Raw genomic sequence first — 21,904 nt, 5'->3', positions numbered from 1 at the left:
CCCACCTGGTGGGGAAGGGGGACCCAACTTCCAATTCAATGCAAACACACACAAAGGACACTCACTCACATAGCTGTTTCAAAACAAACAAACAAACAAAAAGTTGCCTTATAGGTAATGACACATCCAAGTCAGATCTATGGGAAGTCCAAAGGACTAACAGCTGATGCTTGGGTTCCAGCTTCCTTCCTGTTCCTCAGTAACTGGGTATCCTACACAAAGACATTTAGTTTCTCCAGACCTCACTGTTCTGAATGGAAGAGCTGCATTTCGATTTTGAATCACCCTCTAATTCTGGCATTCCGTTGTTCCCGGGAAGGTAAGGCATGCTTAAGGTCAACGGGTCTGACCCTGGCCCTCAGCACACCCTCCCCAGATTGCCTATTTGGTTACATAGCAACAGGCCATTCATGCCAATCCCTCAAGCTCCTTTTTCCCAGCTGCAACATCCTAGCACTTGAAACTTCCCTATTATGTTCCATCACCTCTCTTCTGTAGGAGGTTATTAGGGCTTTCATTTCAGCATGTCATTTGGAATCATTGGGAAATAGTGGTTGTTAAAAAGGAGCAACACCTTCAAGAAACAAGACAAATACAAATATAAGCCAGAGTGAGGGGAGAAGTGAAATCCTATTTGCATAGATGTTCTTAACTGAGAGCTCTCTGGCTTTCATAAAATAAGCAAAAGCCACCTCTGAGATTTATCCTACGCCATTCTGTTTTGCTGCTGCACTCAAATTGTCTGATGCTTCTCACCCAGCAGGGAAGCCCAACGGGGGATGTAGCAGTGCAGGCCTGATGTGAGGGAAGTGTGGGTGAGGGGTGAGCAGGAATGCCTCCCACCCACAGCTGTGCGAGGGCCAGCAGGAAACTTAAGATTATTTCAGGAGACACTGTGAGGGTCAGAGCCAGGCAAAGAGCCAAATGAATTGTCAAAGTGAGTGGAACCTCCTTTTGAGAATTAGAACCTGATGAATTGAGTAGAGGGACTGGGAACGCCAGGGAAGAGGGCAAGGGACCATAGGATCCAACAGGCAGGGGGCCAGGTGGTATGGACGAGCATAAATGTGGACAGCAGAACTCCGAAGTGCTGAAAGTGACTTGCAGAGTGAGTGGGTCACATCACATTAACAGCCCTAAATGAAACAGACACAAATGACTAGCAGTTTCGATAAAAACAAGGAAAACTGTTTTTCTTTCTTTAAAATCTTTATTAAATCAAATTAAGTTGGATTCCTGTGGCTGTGATTTATTGCACTGGGAAAAGCCAGAACAACCAAACGACACATTTTCTTTTACTCCTGGTAAGTAATTAGCCTCTGTCTTGCTAAAGGGCCTGTCAGTAGCCCTGACGAGGAGAAAGCAAATCCAGCTTCTCAGAAGTGCTGGGTTTTTGGCTTTACTCACTTTCTCCTTTCTTCTAGTCTACTGCCTCTTCTCAGGAAGATGGGAAAGGAGGACTGGATGTGGCAATGTGGCCGTCACTGATGTAAGATTGGAACCGGTGTGTTGAAGGAAAAAAGGGCACATCCCACCCAGGGGGAATTCTGCATAATAATCAATAGTAATACATGGCCTAAATCACCTCTGTTAATACTTGCAGCCACCCTGAAAACCCAGCACCAGTTTACAGGGAAAGAAACATAAACTTGCAGAGATTAAGCAACTCACCCAAGGCCAGGCAGGTCCAGGCAGGTCCTGGGAGCCACGATTTAAAACCAATTCTGCCTGCCTCTCCAGTCCATGCTGATGCCATTGCACAGGGCTTTAAAGTGGACTAGGGTTAGGTGGTATCTCACACAGTGCCTGGAATAGAATAGATGTTTCATTAATGTTAAATTCCTCTCTCCTTCTCTTCTCAGTAATAACAACAATTACTCAAATATCATGTGTATATAATGCATGCATATTTGTTTTATAAAATTGGACATGTAGAAAAAATAAGATGAAAATTAAAAGCACAGGTAATCCTATCACTCAGAAATAGCCACAATTATAATTTTGGTTTATTTTCCTTGGACTAGAATGCATTAGCACACACATTCAATTTCATTTTACACAACTGGAGTTTGTATGCAGTGTGCCTTTTAAAACTTAACAATATACTAAATATATTTTGATACATGATTACACATCCTTCAAAACTGCGTACTATTCCACCATAGAGGTGTGCTATAATTTATGCTTGGACATTCTGATTAAAAGTCTGCATTAGGCCAACACTTTGGGAGGCCGAGGCAGACAGATCATGAGGTCAGGAGATCGAGACCGTCCTGGCTAGCATGGTGAAACCCCGTCTCTACTAAACAAAATACAAAAATTAGCCAGTCATGGTGGCGGGCACCTGTAGTCCCAGCTGTTCGGGAGGCTGAGGCAGGAGAATGGTGTGAACCCAGGAGGCGGAGCTTGCAGTGAGCCGAGATCGCACCACTGCACTCCAGCCTCCAGAGCAAGATTCCATCTCAAAAAAAAAAGCCTGCAATAAACCATTTTATCTATGCAAAGATATTATATGTATATAGATTGAGTACATCAGTGATTCCCAACCATGGATGATTCCCTCCACCAAGGTTCATTTGGTAATGTCTGGAGACATTTTTGGTCTTTACAACTTGGGGGTGCACCTGTCATCCAGTGAGTAGAGGTCAGGGGTGCTACTTAATGTCCCACAGTGCATAGGACAGTCCTCCACAAGATATAACTACATGGTGTGAAATGTCAATAGTGCTAAGGGTGGGAAACCCTGCAATAAACGAAGTCAATGTATGATAGTATAAAAGCGATTGCAAGCATTCCTATAGTGGTTATTTCTCCAGACTATAAACATACGTAGCTAAATTAATATTTTTCTCTTTGATTCCCTGATGCAGAAATTCTTCTCACTGTCTAAATGAAAGAAAATTCCCAGAAAGAGCCAATGGCTAGTCTCTTGTCAGAACATCAGAATAGAATCTGAGTCCCTGTACTCACGCCTGTAATCCCAGCACTTTAAAAGGCCAAGGCAGGTGGATCAGAAGGTTAAGAGATCGAGACCATCCTGGCCAACACAGTGAAACCCCATCTCTACTAAAATACAAAAATTTAACTGGGCATGCCTGTAGTCCCAGCTACTCAGGAGCTACTTAGAATTGAGTGTGCATGTGCTAACCACGTCTCCCCTAAGTTCCCTCCCTTCCCCAGAAACTAGGCTTCTGCTGAATCACTTACTCCTTTCAACCCCCACTTACTAACCTCTACTTTGATAGGTTAAAAAACATCCCCAGGCTCCTTTGTGCTAGGGTACTGAATACACTTGTACGAAATTTGGAAGGCAGAAGGAGGCTGACATTTCCTCTCCCTCAGAAGAGCCACGGAACCACAGCAACGTGGAGGGAGACTGCTCCATGAGTTGTCACCAGCTTCACGGGTGTAAAGTGGCGGCTGTGCCTTGGGTGGCAGCAGCGCCTGGGTGGTCTGGCATTGGCACTGCTAGTGGTGGCCTTCTGATTCCCAGCTCTCTTGCTGGGGAAGTGGCCGATGCTACCACCTTGTCCCAGGAACCATTCCCATCCCTGGAGGCCAAGCCTAGAGGCACTCCTCCAATTCTTCTAACAATTTCATCAGCTCCTAATTCCCTGTTAAATTCCTGTTCATAATCCAAGTGATTTCTATTTCTACGACAGATCCTGGATCCATACACTCACCCTTAACCCAAAGCCCATCAGATCCTGATAGTGAGCACCTCTGTTAAAAGAGAACATGACTCAACGATGGCTCTTAGCGTGGTCCCCAGGCCAGCAGCATCAGCATCACCTGGAAACTTGTTATAAATGCAGATTCTCAGGTTCCACCCCAGACCAGCTGACTCCAGACCCAGAGTTCTGGGAGTGAGACCCAGAGACCTGTCTCTTCACAAATACTCCAGGTAATTGTGAGGCATAGTAAAGTTGGAAAAGTCATGGGTTAAAAGAAACAGTATAAAAATATATCTTTTCTATCTGCTGTCTTAACTGTGTGCCTCACTCTTTTTGCAGACACCACAAATGCAAAATCTATGATCACAAACAAGGAGTATGAGCTGAAGTTGACTGAATACATCTCCTGCTCTAGCTGAGGATGGATGGGAGTGGGAGGAAACTAACTGCTCACTCCAGAAGGACCTAAAGCAGGTCACACAGTCAAGGACACTTTTCTCTGCAGTCCCTCTGGATGGAAAAGAAAGGTCGACACCAAAAGTACGTGTTGGGAGGTATGTAAGGTTGAAGTCCAAAGGTCAAATCCAAATCTGATCAACGAGATACTCTGGTTGAACCATAGGAGCTGAGGCCCTGAACCAGAGGACCCAGGAAGGTGCAGAGTGAGCAGCAATAGGCAGAGTTGACCAGCACGTGGCCTAGAAGCTTTCTGGAAGGAAAGCACAATTTTCTTCAACTATTTTTATCATGTTCCCAGGACCTGGGCTATTTGATGCAAGAGATAAAATAGCAAGCAAGGTGGACATGGTCCCTGACTCCCCCACAAGGGCTTAGAATCTACTAGACAAGGCTGACAATTGAACAACTTGGCCAGCACCTCAGACTCTTCTTTCTAGCTTGCCGCCAGGAAAGAAATAACTGTTCTACAGTCAGTCAAGGGCAAAAAGAAAATCTCATTGGCCTAGCTTGGGTCACATGCCCACCTCTTAGAAGAATTAGTAGAGCCAGATGGGTAATCCAGCTTGGGTAACACGCCCACCCCTGTGGATGGGAGAGAGAGAGGAGAGGGGTGACGCTTTTGCAGCCTGTCTAAGAAGCACAAGTATGAGGGGTGACTAAACCAGAGAAAGGGAAAGGGGCACTGGGAAAACGTTCACAATAGATAGACTCTGAAGTCCTCACAAGCCACCTGTGTTAATGCATCTGTCTTGCTTTGGAGATTTCAGAGCATGATGACTCTCTCTGAATTCAGATAGGACTTGACCCCTTGAAACCTTTAACTCTCTACTTTTTTGAAAGTTTAATAAGGCCGGGCGCGGTGACTCACGCCTGTAATCCCAGCAATTTGGGAGGCCAAGGCAGGTGGATCATGAGGTCACGAGATCGAGCATCCTGGCCAACACAGTGAAACCCCATCTCTACTAAAATACAAAAATTTAACCGGGCGTGCCTGTAGTCCCAGCTACTCAGGAGGCTGAGGTAGAGGAATTGCTTGAACCCGGGAGGTGGAGGTTGCAGTGAGCCGAGGTTGCACCACTGCACTCCAGTCTGGCAACAGAGAAAGACTCTATCTCAAAAAAAAAAAAAAAAAAAAAAAAAATGAAAGAAAAGAAAGCTAAATAAGATGAAATGTCTGATACCAGCAAACTGGGGAACCAAATGCAATGATTTTTCCATTTGCATCCTAATGTTTTTTACTCCTCAAAGACAAGTGTCCTAAGGTGGTGTTGGGCCCTGCAGAACAAGATGATTTCAGTTTAGGCACCGAGAATCATGTAGAGGATGGCAGCTCTAATGTCTGAAGGTAGCCCCTAGAAACCCAGCTCAGTGGAAATCTGAGTACTAACAATGATAAAAAATGATGCTAATAACAATAATAACAATAGCAAGAGAGAGCCCTTGGCTCTTACATTATACCAGAAACTGTTCTAAGGGCTTTGCATTCATAAACTAATTTAATCTCTACAGCAACCCTACAAGGTAAGTACCAGAGTATCATTCCCCAAGTGAGTTTAAGCAACTTGCCCAGAGTAAGAGATCCAAATCCAAGCAGTCTCACTTCAGAACCCACACTTTTCAGCACTATACTACACTCCATGGCATAAAATAATCTGGAATTATTAGTGTGAACCTGAATTTACCTAATGGTGGGGTTGTCGTTGTAATTAAGAATTTAGAAACCAATAAAAAAAGGCCTCCTCCCTGTCCCACGCATAGTCATACATGCCACCTTTCAAATGGAGCAATGTCAGTAGCCAGAAGCAGATGATGGAGTTCTTAAACAGGACACACAATGCATATATTATAAGAAAAACAGCAATAAATTTAACTACATCAAAATGTAAAACTTCTACATAATCAATGACATTAAAAACAAAATTCAAAGACAAGTCACAAACCAGGAAAATCATGGTGAATGCTCACAACTAACAAAGGATTAAAAACCTGAATATTTTAAAACTCCTACAGATTAATAAGGGAAAGATAAATAACCCAACAGAGAAAAATAGACAAAAGCTATGAAAAGGCATTTCACAGAAGCAAAACCTCAGAGGGTCAATATCCATATGAAAAGATTGCCAGCTTCATGAGCAGTCAGGAAACAAGTGAAACATCAATGAGATCCCATTTCACTTCCATCCAATTAACAACAAAGTTCAAGATCAACATGGCCTGGTGGCAGCAGGAATGCAGAGAAATGGGAGCCTCTTATGCTGCTGGCGTGAGAGTGCACACGCAGACATCTTTAAAAAACAACCGACAATACCTGGTAAGGGGCAAGCGTCCACTTCTAGGTATCTGTCCTAAAATCACTCGCATGTGTACACAAGAAAACAGCCACAGAATGTGTGGCAGCATTGTTTATAGTCATAGGAAATTTCAAACAAATGTACTTTGCAAATCACAGGACAATCATAAATTATTTGTGACATATTCCAATGATGGAAAACTCCACTGCAGTTGATGAATGAAGGGAATCAAGATGCATCAAAATGAATAGAAATAAAAATATATTGTGTCATATAAAAGGCAAGTTACACCATCATTATATGAAGGGTTTGATGCTAATTTTGTACATTTTAATTTATATACACTATACACAGTATAAATGTTAATGTTAGATATACAGTATATAAATGTTAGCTCATGTAAATATATAATTTATTTTTGATTAATTATAATATTTAAGTGTAAAGCTTATGCAGTACATAAGCATAATTTTATAATGTGTAATATATAAATTGTATTTATATTAAGTATAAAAACTTAATTTATATACAGTATGAGTTTATGTCTTTTAAGTTTATGTGTTATGTGAATATGAATATATAATAAAACTGTGAAATACATGTAGAACAGTAACAAACTTCACCACAGTGCTTGCCTCTGAGGGAGGATTGGAACTGGGAGGGATACACGAGGAATTTTAACTATATTTATGTTTTACTTCTTAAAAAAAATTAATAAAACTGAGTGGCAGGCACATGGACGATTGTTATAGTTTTATTTCTAATGTTTTATTCTTTAAAGTTTTGCAGAACAAAAATATATATTAATGCCTCCACGTTTCACTCTTGGGAGAGAAGCAAGGGCTGGGTTGATTCTGAGGGCAGCAACTGGGTGGTATCTATACCTCAGAGCCCCACAAAGGATTGGCCGGGAAGGGGTCAGCGCTTGTTGGAGGAGTTTCCTGATGACCTGTCTGGTTAGGGATGTAAAGAAGACTTTCAGAACCTTCTCCAACGCAGCTGTCAGAGGAGATCCATGGCTCTTGCAGCCTGGGAAATGTCAAAGCCCCCAACGCAGAAAGGATCTTTCTGAACAATAGGAGATAATTCAAAATCCATATTAATTTGGCCTAGGAAAATGTACCTGTGCCCTCCTTAAGGCTAGGATGTCTGCTGTCCTGAGAAGTCATATTGCAGTCAAATTCCCAAGTGGAGAGTTGGTTCAATCGAGAAGAGTTAGCAGGTGAGGCAGCTCCCTGCCCTCTCCCTTCCATGGTCTTCTTCCCCTTCAGGCTGTGCCGGTAACAGACAGCTCCATCTCTCAGGCAAAGATACAGCAGGGTCCCTGTAGACCTTGTTCCTGGGGCCGTGGGCAGGTCACTTGCCTCTCTGAGCTGCTATTTCTGCATCTGTGAAATTAAGGTACTAGACATGACAATTTCGTAGTTTTAATCAGTCCCATGAAACACATGAGTGTGTACATGCATACATCTGTGCATGTGCACACATACATACACATGACCTCTCTCTAGAGCTGTTGTCTCCCTGTTTCATACAATTATGCTAAAATCATTCCCTTATGATTCTTGCTAATAATGTCGATAAAGGAATTTAAAATGAGCTGAATAATGAGTGTTAAGGGATGGGGTAAGGGAGTCATTCAAGCACATTCCTCCACCATAATACCTAAGGAAGGGTCAGCATTGATTATGCGTCAACATATAGAGAAGCCCTATCCTTTCCTAGGTCTGTGACCCTATTGTTCAACCACTCTGTGCCTCCATTTCCTCTTGTGTTAAAGTAATGTAACATCACTCTCCTTTCATTGTTGAAGGAAGAACAAAATGAGATAATGTCTATATAACATCATTTCTACAGCCTCCAGAATAGGAAGTATTGAATATTTAGTAAATGATCATATCTATATGTTTATGTCTGAAGTGGGTGTTTATCTGTATGTATTCATGTCTACATGCCAGTGTTTATCTGTATATATTCATATCCATTTCTCCAAGCAGTCTTGAATTTGCCCAAGAGTATTCAGGGAAAAAAAATAATGATTAGATTTATCAAGCGAAGGTTTTCAGGCTGCCTTTCTGACTCGAGCCAAGTGAGTACCTGGCACGCCTTTTGGTTTTCACACCAACAGCAGTTTCAGTATCCCCACGACAGTGCCAGGGGAGGCTTCTACATCAGTGTTCTTCTAGTTGGCTTTGTGAAATGTCTGGGCCTCCCCTGTTAATGTTTATAAGATGTTCACAGGTGGTGTGATTGGAGTTGAAAAAGCCCAGGCAGGGAGATCACCTATCATTTTCCTTCTCTCACATCCTCACTGGTAATCGGTAGCCACCCCAGGAGTCCTACCTGACTTCACGGAGTCCCGAAGTCCCATGAACCAGGTCCCAGACACAGACTCTTCTTTAGCCTACACCTCTCTGACCCCTCTGCCCACGGCTGATTTATTTACCCAGGTTTTCAGTTTCACTCTTTATAAAGAAAGTCTCAGTTCCAAGTTGAGCTATGCACTAAATGCAACACTTTGTTTTTTTATAATTTAATTTCACTCCTTTATTTGACTCCTTATTCCACAAGGGTAGAAAACAGATTTCAGTGAACTTAAAAGTGTCTCTCTTCCAGGCATTTTTCCCAGCTAACTAGCCCTTAGCCTGTGTGCTCAGAGTCATATCTTACTGCACTCTCTGGGCCCTCAAGTGTATTAAGCAAAGTTCTGTTGCTTCTAGGTCAGCCTAGTTCCCAGGGACCCCTGGATTCTCATTAGTTTGCTCCCTTGTCCTGTCCCCTGCATCCTCATTCCTCTCCTGAGAGCATGCTCCCCATCAATCACTTGAAGAATCCCTGTTTCATGCTCTAGGGAAGCCAACCTAAAATAGTGCCCTTGTGAGCACTATTCTCATGTGAGATTCTCTTTAAGACCCTTTTCTTTAACCATGTATCGTCCTCCCCTCTGGGTCTTGCCTTCCACAAGAGAACTCACCAAGAAGAGCAGTCTGGTCCTCTCTTCTCTTGTGTCCCAAAAGTTTATCTTGAGCCTTCCTTGACCACTCTCCCTCTTTAGTCTCTAAAACTTATTTTAGAGACTCACCTTCTTTCTATGTCCCATCGCCTCCCTCTCTATTCTCTTTCCCTTGGCCTGGGGTATCATTTTCCAGTTTGAAAACTGAGGAAATACTAGGAAGAAACACAATTGACTAATATTCTAAACATTTCACTCCACCACAAATGTTGTTATGTGTATTCATGTATGTGCCCAGGTACATACATGTGAAAGTGGAGGAGGAGGTGGACTTTTTATCAGAATTATTAATTATTTTGTCACACACAGTGCTTGAGTTCCTCCTGGGTACCAGGCACCATGCTAGGCACTGGGGAGATAGAGATGAATAAGACAAGGCCTCTGCTCTTTAGCTGCTCCCAGTCTAGTGGGAGGCAGCAACCAGGAAAAAAAAATAATTGCAATGCAATATTACAAATGCAATAAAGAGATACTCAGCCATTATATACTCTGGGGAGATGAAGGAGGGAGACAGCAAATCACTGGCAGGTAGCAGTAGTAAGAAGAGGGTGATTCAAAAGGTATTTCCAGAAGAGATGCTAAAAAATCCACCTAATCAAAAGTATCTCATCCTTCTCCGCCTCGCAAGCACTGCCAGTCATGCTCATGAAATTCCACTGGCATTTTCCCACTAAGGTTGTTACTTAAGCAAGTCCTAAAAGTAAAATGAATGGTTAACTGAGTGAAGGCATTATGTTATCAAGAAACAGTAACACATTAGCCTACAAATAAAGTAGGAAGCGTTATTTATAATTAATTCTTAATATGACCCACTTTCACGCAGTTGACTGGAAGTTTAAGGAGGGCCAGGTCCTAATTGAAGAGAAACAGAGGGAAGGCTTGAGCATGGGCATTATTTTAGGTTGGCTTTCCTAGGGCCTGTAACAGGGATTCTTCAAGTGATTGACGGGGAGCATGCTCTCAGGAGAGGAATGAGGAATGAGGATGCAGGGGACAGGGAAGGGGAACAAACTAATAGAATGTGGTCTCAGCTGGAAACGCACTTCGGTTGGATCCGGTATTGATCCCACCATGAGGCAAGAAAAGAATAGGGGTGGGGTGAGTGCAAGGTTACCTCCCAGATGAGTACGTTCTCAAGACTGAGAGATGGCGGGTAATGGTGATTGTTATTGAAATGCCACAGGTTTGGGCTAGATCCTGTTGCTCACTACACAGAAAGCCAATCACTGAGACAATGAGTATTGCCAGGTAAAAAGGCTTTATTCAGTTGCAGCAGCCGACTATATTGGAGATCAGTCTCTAATCCATCTCCTCAAGTGACTAAAATTAGGGGTTTATACTGCAGGAAAGAAATGTAACTGTGTGAGAAAACAGGATTTAGGGAGGGGTAAGGAAGAGGAGTTGGTCAATAGGCAGCAGGGGGTGGTTAGGCAATTAGGACAGATGAGAGTCTGGCATCTCATTGTCCAGATGTGGTGATCTGGTAAGCTTCTATTCCTTGATACTATCCGGGACGTCTGATGTTGGTTTCTTGAGAAAGGAACTCAGATAAGACAAATGTAACTTTCTCAAGTTTTAAGACTGAGAGGGTTAATTTCTATGTTTATTTTTTTAAAAACCCATAAATATCAGTCCTATGGGACACTTGGACTAGTTTCAGAGATCAGCGGGCCTGTCAGCAGGGAATGAGCACACCATCAGGTGTCTGGCATCAGGTGCCTGGCACAGACAGGGTAGCTCCAGACAAGAACTCGGTGGGAGACCAGGAAGTTACAAAAGAGAAGAGGCCAGAAGAGAGAAGAGAAGACTTAATGTCACGAGCACAGAGTGAATTTCTGTGCATGTATATGCGTGATGACTCATCCATCAACCTGGGAGATTGTAAGGCCAGTTCCTAATAGACACTCTCATTTCTCCTCTGGCAGCTCCCTGAGGGAAGAGAGCATGTCCTTCTCCTTGTCCTGCATTCCCCCAATACTCAGCATAGAAAAAGCTTAGATAAGAAAATGAACAAAGTTCTTAACAGACACCTCACCAAAGAAGGTATAACACCAATGTAAATAAGCATATGAAAATATTCTCTGTATCGTATGTCATTAGGGTAATATAAATGAAAACACCAACAGGATACCACTACACACCTTTTAAAATGGCCAGCATCCAGATCACTGACAACACCAAATGCTGACAAGGACATAGAGCAACAGAAACTGCCATTTATTGCTGATGTGAATGCAAAGTGGGGTACAGCCACTTTTGAAGACAGTTTCATGGTTTCTTGCAAAACTAAACATACCTTACCATAGAATCCAGCAGAGTGAACGCTAATGTAAAAAATGCATTTGGGGTGGTATTAATGTGCCAACGTACGTTCACCAATTACACCAAATGTACCACTCTAGTGGGGAATGTTGACAATGGGGGAGTCTATGAATGTATGGTGCTGAAGAGCATATGGAAAGTCTCTGTACCTTCCGCTCAGTTTTGCTGCGAACACAAAATTGCTCTAAAAGTCTATTAAAAATAAAGCAAAAGTTTACAGTATTAAAATTAAAAAGAAAACCCACAGACTCAAGTGGGAGGGTTCCCTGAAGCCTGAAACTACCTTCACTCAACTGTGAGCTGCAAGATCTTAGCTCTCAAGGTCACAAAGAACCATCCACAGACTCCACATCCACTCCTGGTCCTCGAGTCTCCTCTTTAATCTGCAATGATGCTGGCACAGACTGAAGCACAACCCTCACTTCCAGGTGGTTCTCTGTATGGTTTCCCCAGCAGAGCTGAGCTTGCAGAGCTGCTGAGCAACAGATCAGGCTGCCCAGTGTTCGGCTGGAGAGAACCACTGCCATGTTGGGAGACTGGCTTTAGCCTTGGACTTGGCCAAGCATCACCGGAGAAAAGCTGAAGCAAATGTAGCACTTGGCTCTTCAGAATTCTCAGAGTAAAACTGATGTACACAGGAGAACTCCCAAAAATCATTAAGAACCATGGTTCACAAAATAGGCCCCACCCAGGCCTTGATGTTCCTGGAGCTAGACCAAGGTCCTTCATTCTAAAATAAAATCTCAGTCAGTTGCTAACTGAAGTAAACTGCCAAATTCAAATACATTAATGATTGAATTTCCTCTATTTATATCTTCTTTCCATTACATTTCCCTGCACCTCTGTTGCCTGTTTGTTTGCTGGCAAATGCTCCTAGACAACAAAACGCATAAAGCAAGTACCAACTAGCTATTAATAGAAAACCAAGGAAAGGCCAATTAAGTTTGGTTCATGCTCACTGAACGTGTAATTACGGTTCTGATTTTATATTCCATACAGAGAGTGTTAAAATAATAACTACCATCTTTAGCCCTACTATGTTTTAGGCTCAAGCTGCTGGATGCTTTTACTCTAGTATTCTTAGTGTAATTTAAATATCGATGCCCCTATTTTACAAATAAGTACTTAAATAGATAAACTGAGACATAAAGGGTCTCAAGTTAACAAAATATGTACACAAAAAATAATTTATGTGCACAAAAAAATATTAATTTCTATGAGTATATATAACAGAGAGGTCTGAATTAGCCTTGAAGGTCAGCTAAGGTGTCCCTGAGGAAATATTTGAGATGAGAGTTGAAGAAGGAGCAGGCAACAGGGGAAGGGAGCAAAGGAAAACTGCATTTGCAAAGGCCCTGTGCTAAATGGTGCAGCTGCTTTGGAAAACAGCACCAGGAAGTTCCTTGGAAAACAGCACCAGGAAGTTCCTCAAAAGGTTAAACATAGAGTTACCATGCAACTCAGCAGCTCTACTCCAGCCTGTCCAACCAAGAGAAATGTCCACACAAAACCTTGGACACAAATGTTCATACAGCATCATTCATAATTCAGTCCACCCAAATGTTCATCAATGGATTCGTAGATAAACAAAATATGATATGTCTTTATAAAGGAATATTATTCAGCAATAAAAAGTAGTGAAGACTGATACATGCTACAACTTTGGATAGATGAACCTTGAGAGCATTATGCGAAGTGAAAGAAGCAGTCACATACCACAAAAACCCATTTTTATGAACTTTCCAGGATAGGCAAATCTGTAGAGACAGAAAGTGGAGTAGTTATTGCCAGAGCTGTGGGGCAGAAGGAAATAGGAAGGTATTGCTAGGGGTGTAAGATTTTGTTGGAAGGATGAAAATGTTCTAAAATAGATTGTGGTGACACTTGCAAAAGTCTGTGAATACACTGAACACTATTGAATTGTATACTTTAAGTGGATGAATCGTATGGCATGTGAATACCTTAATAAAGCTGTTATAAAACAAACAGCAGCCTATGCTGTGGTCAGAAGAGGAGTCAGCACAGTTATTCCCTGATGAGAGGGCTGTTGGGTCTCCAGGCCATTGCCCCTATTCTCCTCTGCCGACGTCACACCCTGACCCCTATGGCTTCACGGATTCATCAGGACAGTGTTTGCCACCTCCTCCTACAACGACAACAAGCACAATCCACCCTTTCCACCTCTCTCCCCTTCCCAGGAGTGGCTACAGAAAAACGAATTTTACTTGACACCGAAAGAGAAAGTGCCCAGTTGAAAAAAGGGAAAGTGAACTCAGGGCTGGGGTTGGATAAAAGAATATCATAACTTTATAATTTTGCTCTTGCTGGATCAGAGTGGTTGTCTGGTTTGCTTCCTGCTCAGTGGGTAGATGACAGAAATGCACTGTCCTGAATGGAGAATGGTGATGACGGGGCCATAAAACAAATAGCAAGCTTTGGGGAAAGCCTCCTCTGCAAGACAATTTTATCAAACTATTAAGATATCATAGAAGAGAGAGAGGGACATCGAGAGAGAGAGAATGTGAACAAAATTACTTGACAGAGACAGCTCCAATGCAACACAGTAAACACTTTCTAGAAACCTTTGTTTCCTGTACATACAACCCACTCAGGGTGGTTTTTATTCCCAGTCTTCCTCTTTCTAAGTGAGAAGAAAGTAGCCTTCTTGTTGTTTTCCTTCAAATTTTAGCACTTAATGGTGTTGGTATGCCAAGAAGACTAGAGGAAGGCACATTCCCAAGCAGCTTCAGGATGTTTGAGGAAATAAATAAATAAATAAATAAATAAATAAATAGTAAATCTAAGCAAGTGAGAGAAAAAAGGTATCTAAAGAAATAAAAGTAATCCTAAGAGAGGAACCAGAACTGTTATAAATGGAGGTGGAGGACGCAGCCTAGGGCTCCAAGCAAACTTGAAGGCAGGTACAGTGCTAATCAGCCTGAAATTTCTCACCCAAAGGTGTATTCCTTTCTTGAAATTTCTATCACTGGTATTAGTTTGTGGGTTAAAATTCCTTTAAATTCAGTGAAAAAGAACTCATGCTTGCACATTACTCCTCATCCTGTATGCAAACACAGAGTAGTCATCATGACATATTCAAATTGCTTCCCACATTACTTTCCTTAATACTCTGCACTGCCACTTTAGTTATTACTGCTGCAGCTACATTAGCTAAATTGGGCAGTCCAAATGCAACACCTTGACCACCTCCCCAAAAAATAAACTTCTACTCACTCTCTTCACATTCAGTAATGACTTGCAATGTCCTTTTCCCTTTCTCTGCTCACAACTCTGCCAACAGCATTTCTTAATGCAAACAGTAAAAACTGAATTACAAGCGTGATCCAATTTTACTTGACATAATTAGTGGATTAGACATCAGAGAAAATCCACTTATTTTCACAGCTCATCCTGCTTTCCACCTCCCCTGCCACTCCACACTTAGCAATAAAGGTTCCAAGAGTACAAAGTGGGAAAGAGTTTTATTCTAAAGGACACTTAAAGCTATCAAATTAGTTTCTAAATGACTCCAAGTATGACCCTTTCTCCATCAGCCTTTTTTTTTAAGAAAGCAAAGATGAGGATCTGAACTACAGCTCCTGAGTCAAAAGTCAGTAACTGAAGGCTGCAAATATTTTGGCATGAGATTTTGGAACAAACTCGGTAACAGCAACAACAGCAACAAAAACCAAACCACCCAGGTTTGTCTCAGCTTGGCTTCTGGTGTCAGAGGGCTTTGGGTTTGATTCTTGGCTCTGACAACTACGTAATCTTCGTCAGGTCATTTGACTTTTCTAAATCTATTTCCTTATCTCTAAAACAGGCATGGTTGTGAAGTTAAATGGGATAATGCCTCTAAAGTCCTCAGAACAGTGTCTGACATTGAGTAAAGGTCAAAATGGGTTGCATTAATGCACTATGCCTACAGCCCAGTGCAAGTTCAGCCCATACCACACATGCAGTAGGGATCAGGGATCAAGACTGTGAGAGAGGCCGGGACCCAACTGGTGCAGCTCAGATGGTTAATGAACATGTGGTCCATCCTCCCAGCACTGCTGTGTCAATGACTCTCCTGATTATTGCCACAAATACATGACAAAAGTGGCTCATTCCAATACGGCAAAGACTTTGCTGAAGAAACAAAGAGAAGCTGCTCAATGCCTGTGGCCACAATGCAGAGCAGAAGCAAGAGCAGTGGGGAGGGTGAGAGCAGGGAGGGAAAGGGACTTCTCAGATTTGTTCCTATATCTCTTTCCTCCCAAATGTCTATGTCAGAGTGAGTGAAAATGTCAGCTGTTGAGTTGACAGGCATTCCTGCCACCAAAAAGCAACCAAGTTGGGTAGCTCTCCTGTTACCTAGACATCACAGTATGATTGCTGTCATATAAGTGCATTTTCTCATGTCAGGACAACCCTTTGAGTAGCAACATTACTCTTGTCTTACAAATGAAGAAACTGAAGTTCAGAGAACCTAAGTAAATGTCCAAGGTTGCATATCTTTCAAGTGACAGAATAGGAACTGAAAACACAAGTCTGTTAACTTCAGAGCACATACTCCTTACTATGAGGCCATGTCTCTTCAACTCTCTGAAGGTTGGGATAGGCATCAAGAATGGGATTTGGGGCCAGGCACAGTGGCTGGCTCATGCCTGTAATCCCAGCACTTTGGAAGGCCAAGGCAGGTGGATCACAAGGTCAGGAGATCAAGACCATCCTGGCTAACACGGTGAAACCTGTCTCTACTAAAAATACAAAAGAATAGCTGGGCGTGGTGGTGGGCGCCTCTAGTCCCAGCTATTCAGGAGGCTGAGGCAGGAGAATGGGGTGAACCCAGGAGGCGGAGGTTGCAGTGAGCCAAGATCGTACCACTGCACTCCAGCCTGGGTGACAGAGTGAGACTCCATCTCAAAAAAAAATAATAAAATAAAATAAAATAAAGGAGGGGATTTGGAAAGTTGGAGTCAACTGAGCAGGGGGTAGTGCCTCCATCAGTTCTGCAAGGAAGGGCCAGAGATCCCAGGGATAGAGTGTAATAAGAAGTGCCACCCGGGTAAAACAGAGAGGATTTCTTTCCAGTAAACTCAAGAATCTGCTTCAAAAACACTGTGACTAGATGTTGTACCTCAGCTCAAACCAGTCCCTTCTCTGCCAAAACAAGCACAAACAGCAGTGCATTCATTCAGCTTGACCTTGGGTTCAGCGTAGGGTAGACACTTGGAAATGGGTGATGAGGTAAATTGCGAGAATGGAATTTTTCTCACATAATCCTTTTCAACAAATGCTCTTTGCCTACATGAGACACCATGCTCAGTGTTGCAGGGGTATGTAGGTCTGAGACATCATTCCTGACTTCAAAAAGCATACAGTCTAGTGAGACTCCATGGCAGAATGTTGAGTTTTCCAAAATACAAGCTTGGAGGAGGATGCGATCTGCTGGAGGTAGGGAGGTGCCTAACAGATTGGATGTGAGTGGTTGCACTTGGTAATGGTGAGCAAAGATGTCAAGGCTCTTGGCTCCTTTCTGTATACTAAGAGCCAGCCCTTAAAGGCAAGTAGGGTGTCAACAACACAAAGTGACAGCAGTGTTCTAGGCAGACAGAATACCACTTTTAAAGAAACAAACAAACAAAAAATCCCAGGAAACACAGCAAGACCCTATCACTACAAATATAATAAATAAAGATTAGCCAGGCATGGTGGCACATGTTTGTAGTTCCAGCTACTCAGGAGGCTGAGGCAGGAAGATTACCCGAATCCAGGAGATTTGAGGCTGCAGTGAGCCATGACCACACCACTGCACTCCAGCCTGTGACAGATCAACACTCTTGTGTCCAAAAAAGAAGAAACCAAACAGAATGTCATAAAGGAAACTTCTGACCATTGAAAACAGAGATTGGAAGAAATTTAGGAAGTGTTTTACCAGCATTGACTTTAGGAAACACATCCATACAGACTGACAGAGATTCCTGGACCTTGCTTTGATCCAAAATGTACAGGTCTTCTCATCTTATTTTTTGTTTCTTTGGGTGACTTCCTTACTGGGAAGAGAGAGTTCTTGTAAATATTAAATTGGCTTTGTAAGAACATGAGCTTTGAAATCAGACAGACATTGGCTCAAATCCACCCTCCCCCACTTATCAGCTCTCTAACCTCTCCACAACTCAGGCTCTCCCTTCTGGGAGATGAGGTTGTTATAAGGAATAATAAAACTGCACACAAAACCCTAACAATGAAGCTGGCACCAAGCAGGGTGTTGGAAAATGTTCACTTTCCAGTTGTTCTGCTAATGATGGGTTTCTCTGCATTTCAGCCAAGCAGAAGTTTTTTCCCAGGTCCTGGGTTGGAGACCTATAAACATGGGAGACCTCATCTCAAGTTAATGAGAGGAAATGAAACTCAAAATCTTTGGTCTATACATTATATTACCCACCTTTCTCATTCCTCAAGGAATGCAGCTGACTCTATGCATGTGACGCTGAGAAAGGAAAAATTATCAGGGAAAGTGGCCCCAGTAGTTATCAGATTTGCTGGAAGAAAACTACAACTTCCTTCTTTAATAATAGAGCAAAAATTTAACAAAGATTTTTTCAAACACAATCAATATTACTATTAAGAAAGTTGCCATTCAAATAAACAAACAAAAAAGATGACTTGACTGACTCTTTTAAATTGATTCAGAATCATTTAGATAGAGATTGGCAACTTTCTTCAGTAAAAGTTCAGATAGCAAATATTTTAGGCTTGAGGGCCATACAGTCTCTGTCATAAGCACTTGACTATACCATGGTAGTGTAAAAACAGCCACAGACAACACGTAAACAAATGAGCTTCCTTGTGTTGCAATAAAACTTTATTTGTGGACACTAAAATGTGAATTTTATATAATTTGTACATATAAGAAAATCTTCTTTTTTTTAATCTTTTCCCCAACTATTTAAAACATCAAAATGTTCTTAGTTCACAAGGCTGTACAAAAAAAGGCAGTAGATGGGAACTGGTTCATGGTACTTTGCTTTGTTGACCCTGACTTAGATACTTAGCCCTTAAAGGTATCTCAGGAAACATCCTGTCCAAGACCTAGATGTTCTGGTTAAGGATCACACCCATGGAGGGAAAGTTGATTTGTTCGAGATCAGTTGAGTCTCTTAAGACCAACATCAGAGGCTCAATGCTAAGAATATTGCTGTTAAACTTCAGGTCATTATTGGCTTAAAATGGAAAAAATCCTTTTCTTCAACTTCTGTTTGTTGCATTCAGTGTCTGTCCAACAGTCAGTTTAGCAGATTCCCCCACCCTCTGCAGTTTTAAGTTTACTCTGTCGTTTTATAACTTGGTCACGAGACAGCTGGGTAGAAGATTCTCAGAAGTGAAATATGATGAGCAATTTTGTGTCACAACACAGAGCAGAATGATGTGCTCTCTACCTGACTGTTATTAGGAGGCATTTGGAAACATTGAAATGTGGCTCCAACCTTAGGAAGCTATAAAAGACAACACTGTAATTTCACCTTCACACGCAACTACCAAAGGAAATAAAAACTATAAAATGTAGAGAGCGATTTTCTCTTTTAAAAATTGCTTTACATATTTTAACTCTTGTATTTCCCTTGGGGGTTAGATATTTCAGTCACATAGTTACCCAATTAAAATGAAGACTCTCTGCTTTATCCTTTAGGCGAGGACAGCTGCCAGCTGCTGAGTTTTATAAAGTCTTTAATCTTGTCCATAAATATTTAACAAGAATTGGTTGGTACACAAGCAGAAGTAAAGTAAGAAATCAAAGAAAGGATCCTGGAAATAATCTCTACATTTTGTGAAAGCTTCATAAAACAAAGGCAGGATGACCAATTTTCTCTTTTTTCTGTTAAAATCTTAAATATTTTTGAGTATTTTAATTACTCTTTTAGCCTGCTTGTCTTCACAAATGTGCAAAAATAGCCAGATTATAAAATGATATTAAATGTGACTATCATGCCCTTTTCTCTAGTATCCTGCCATTTGTTTCTCAGCCTTTCATGTTTCCATAGAAACCCACACAGACGATCTCTAAGAACTTTAGCAACATTTGATGATACAGACCCCTCTTCTATTTGCATAAACACACACACACACACACAGAGAGAGAAAGATACATAGCCATATCTTGTTTTATTGTGCTCTGCTTTATCGCTCTTCACAGATACTTTGTTTTTGACAAATTGAAGGTTTGTGTCAACCCCACGTGAGCAAGCCAATCAGAGCCCTTTTTCCAATAACGTGTCACTCCCTGTCCCTATGTCACATTTTTTATTATTATATCTGTTACGCTGATCTGTGATCCACTGATCTTTCATGTTACCGTTGTAACTATTTTGGGGCACCTCCAACCATACCCATATAAGATAATAAACGTAATCGCTAAATATGTGCTCTGACTACTCCAACCAACTGGCCATTTCCCCATCTCTCTTTCTCTCCTTGGGTCTCCCTATTCACTGAGATACAACAATATTGAAATTAGGGCAATTAACAATCCCACAATGGCCTCTAAGTGGTCAAGTGAAAGAAAGAGTTGCAAGTCTCTCACTTTAAATCAAAAACTAGAATTGACTAAGATTAGTGAGGAAGGCATGTCAAAAGCTACCAGCTCTTCTCTCTCCTGCCACCATGTGAAGGAGGTTTTTGCTTCCCCTTTGCCTCCTTCCATAATTGTAAGTTTCCCGAGGCCTCCCTAGCCATGTGGAAGTGTGAGCCAATTAAACCTCTTTCCTTTATAAATTACCCAGTCTCAGGTATTTCTTTAGAGCAGTGTGAAAATAGACTAATACAGACCTACTATACAGAAAAAAAGATTACTCTCGAAATATTACTGCTCATTGACAATGCACCTGGTTCATTCAAGAGTTCTAATGGAGGTCTACAAGGAGATTAATGCTGTTTTCATGCCTGCTAAGACAACATTCATTCGTCATTCCATGAATCAAGAAGTAATTTCAATTTTGAAGTCATATTAAAAAAATACATTTAATAAGGCTATAGCTATACTTAGTGATTCCACAGATGGATCTGGGTAAAGTAAATTGACAATCCTCTGGAAATGATTCACCTTTTCAGATATCATTAAGAACATTAAAGATTCATGGGAAGAAGTCAAAATATCAACATTAACAGGAATTTGGGAGAAGTTGATTCCAACCCTCATGAATGACTTTGAGGGCTTCAAGACTTCAGTGGAGGATGTGACTGCAGGTGTGGCGGAAATAGCAAGACAACTAGAATTAGAAGTAGAGCCTGAAGCTGTCATTGAATTGCTGCAATCTCATGATAAATATTGAATGGATAAAGAGTTGTTTCTTACGGATAAGCAAAGAAAATGGTTTATTGAGATGGAATCTACACCTGGTGAAGATGCTGTGAACATTGTCGAAATGACAAAAAAGGGTTTGGAATGTTATGTAAACATAAGTGATAAAGCAGCAACAGGGTTTGAGAGAATTGACTCAAATTTTCAAAGAAGCTTCATTGTAGGTAAAATGCTATTAAACAGCATTGCATACTACAGAGAAATTCTTTGTGAACAGAAGAGTCCACTGATGTGGCAAACTTTATTGTTGTCTTATTTTAAGAAATTGCCACAACCACCCCAACCTTCAGCAATCACCAGCCTGAACAGTCAGCAGCCATCCACATCAAGACAAGATCCTCCACCAGCAAAAAGATTACAACTTACTGAAGGCCCAAATGATTGTTAGCATTTTTAATTAAGGTATGCACATTACTTTTTAGACATAATGCTACTTCATACTAATAGACTACAGTATAATCTAAACATAACTTTTATATACAATGGAAAAACAAAAAAATTGTGTGACTCACTTTATTGCAATATTCGCTTTATTGTGGTAATTTGGAACCAAACCCACAATATCTCTGAGGTATTTATACATATACACACGCACACACACACACATATATATACATATATACATATATATACACATATATATACATATATATACACATATATACACACACACACACACAAACTCACATATGTACACACACAGTCACCTACACACAGACCACCACCACCACCATCCTATACATCACTGTCACAATATCCCAAACAGGCTAACAACTAAGGAACCAATCATGAATGGACCAAG

At 41.4% G+C, this 21,904-nt stretch overlaps 1 long non-coding RNA gene across 2 annotated transcripts in view; it reads right to left on the bottom strand.

The window, feature by feature from the left end:
- Positions 1-1,297: 1,297 nt before the first annotated feature.
- Positions 1,298-21,904, bottom strand: part of LOC108544982 (uncharacterized) — a 40,280-nt gene continuing 19,673 nt past the window's right edge. For both annotated transcript variants that reach the window (XR_001889998.1, XR_001889997.1), the window contains exons 2-4: positions 7,548-7,812; positions 1,672-1,806; positions 1,298-1,547 (exon numbers count right to left, since the gene is read on the bottom strand). This is a non-coding gene — a long non-coding RNA (uncharacterized LOC108544982). The remainder of the gene's footprint in view (positions 1,548-1,671; positions 1,807-7,547; positions 7,813-21,904) is intronic.

The sequence above is a fragment of the Rhinopithecus bieti genome, unplaced genomic scaffold (assembly GCF_001698545.2).
Source record: "Rhinopithecus bieti isolate Rb0 unplaced genomic scaffold, ASM169854v2 scaffold_28527, whole genome shotgun sequence".
In the NCBI taxonomy this organism is placed as follows: Eukaryota; Metazoa; Chordata; class Mammalia; order Primates; family Cercopithecidae; genus Rhinopithecus; species Rhinopithecus bieti.
Note: the sequence above shows the minus strand (reverse complement) of the source record. Positions and strands in the feature narration are given on the sequence as shown.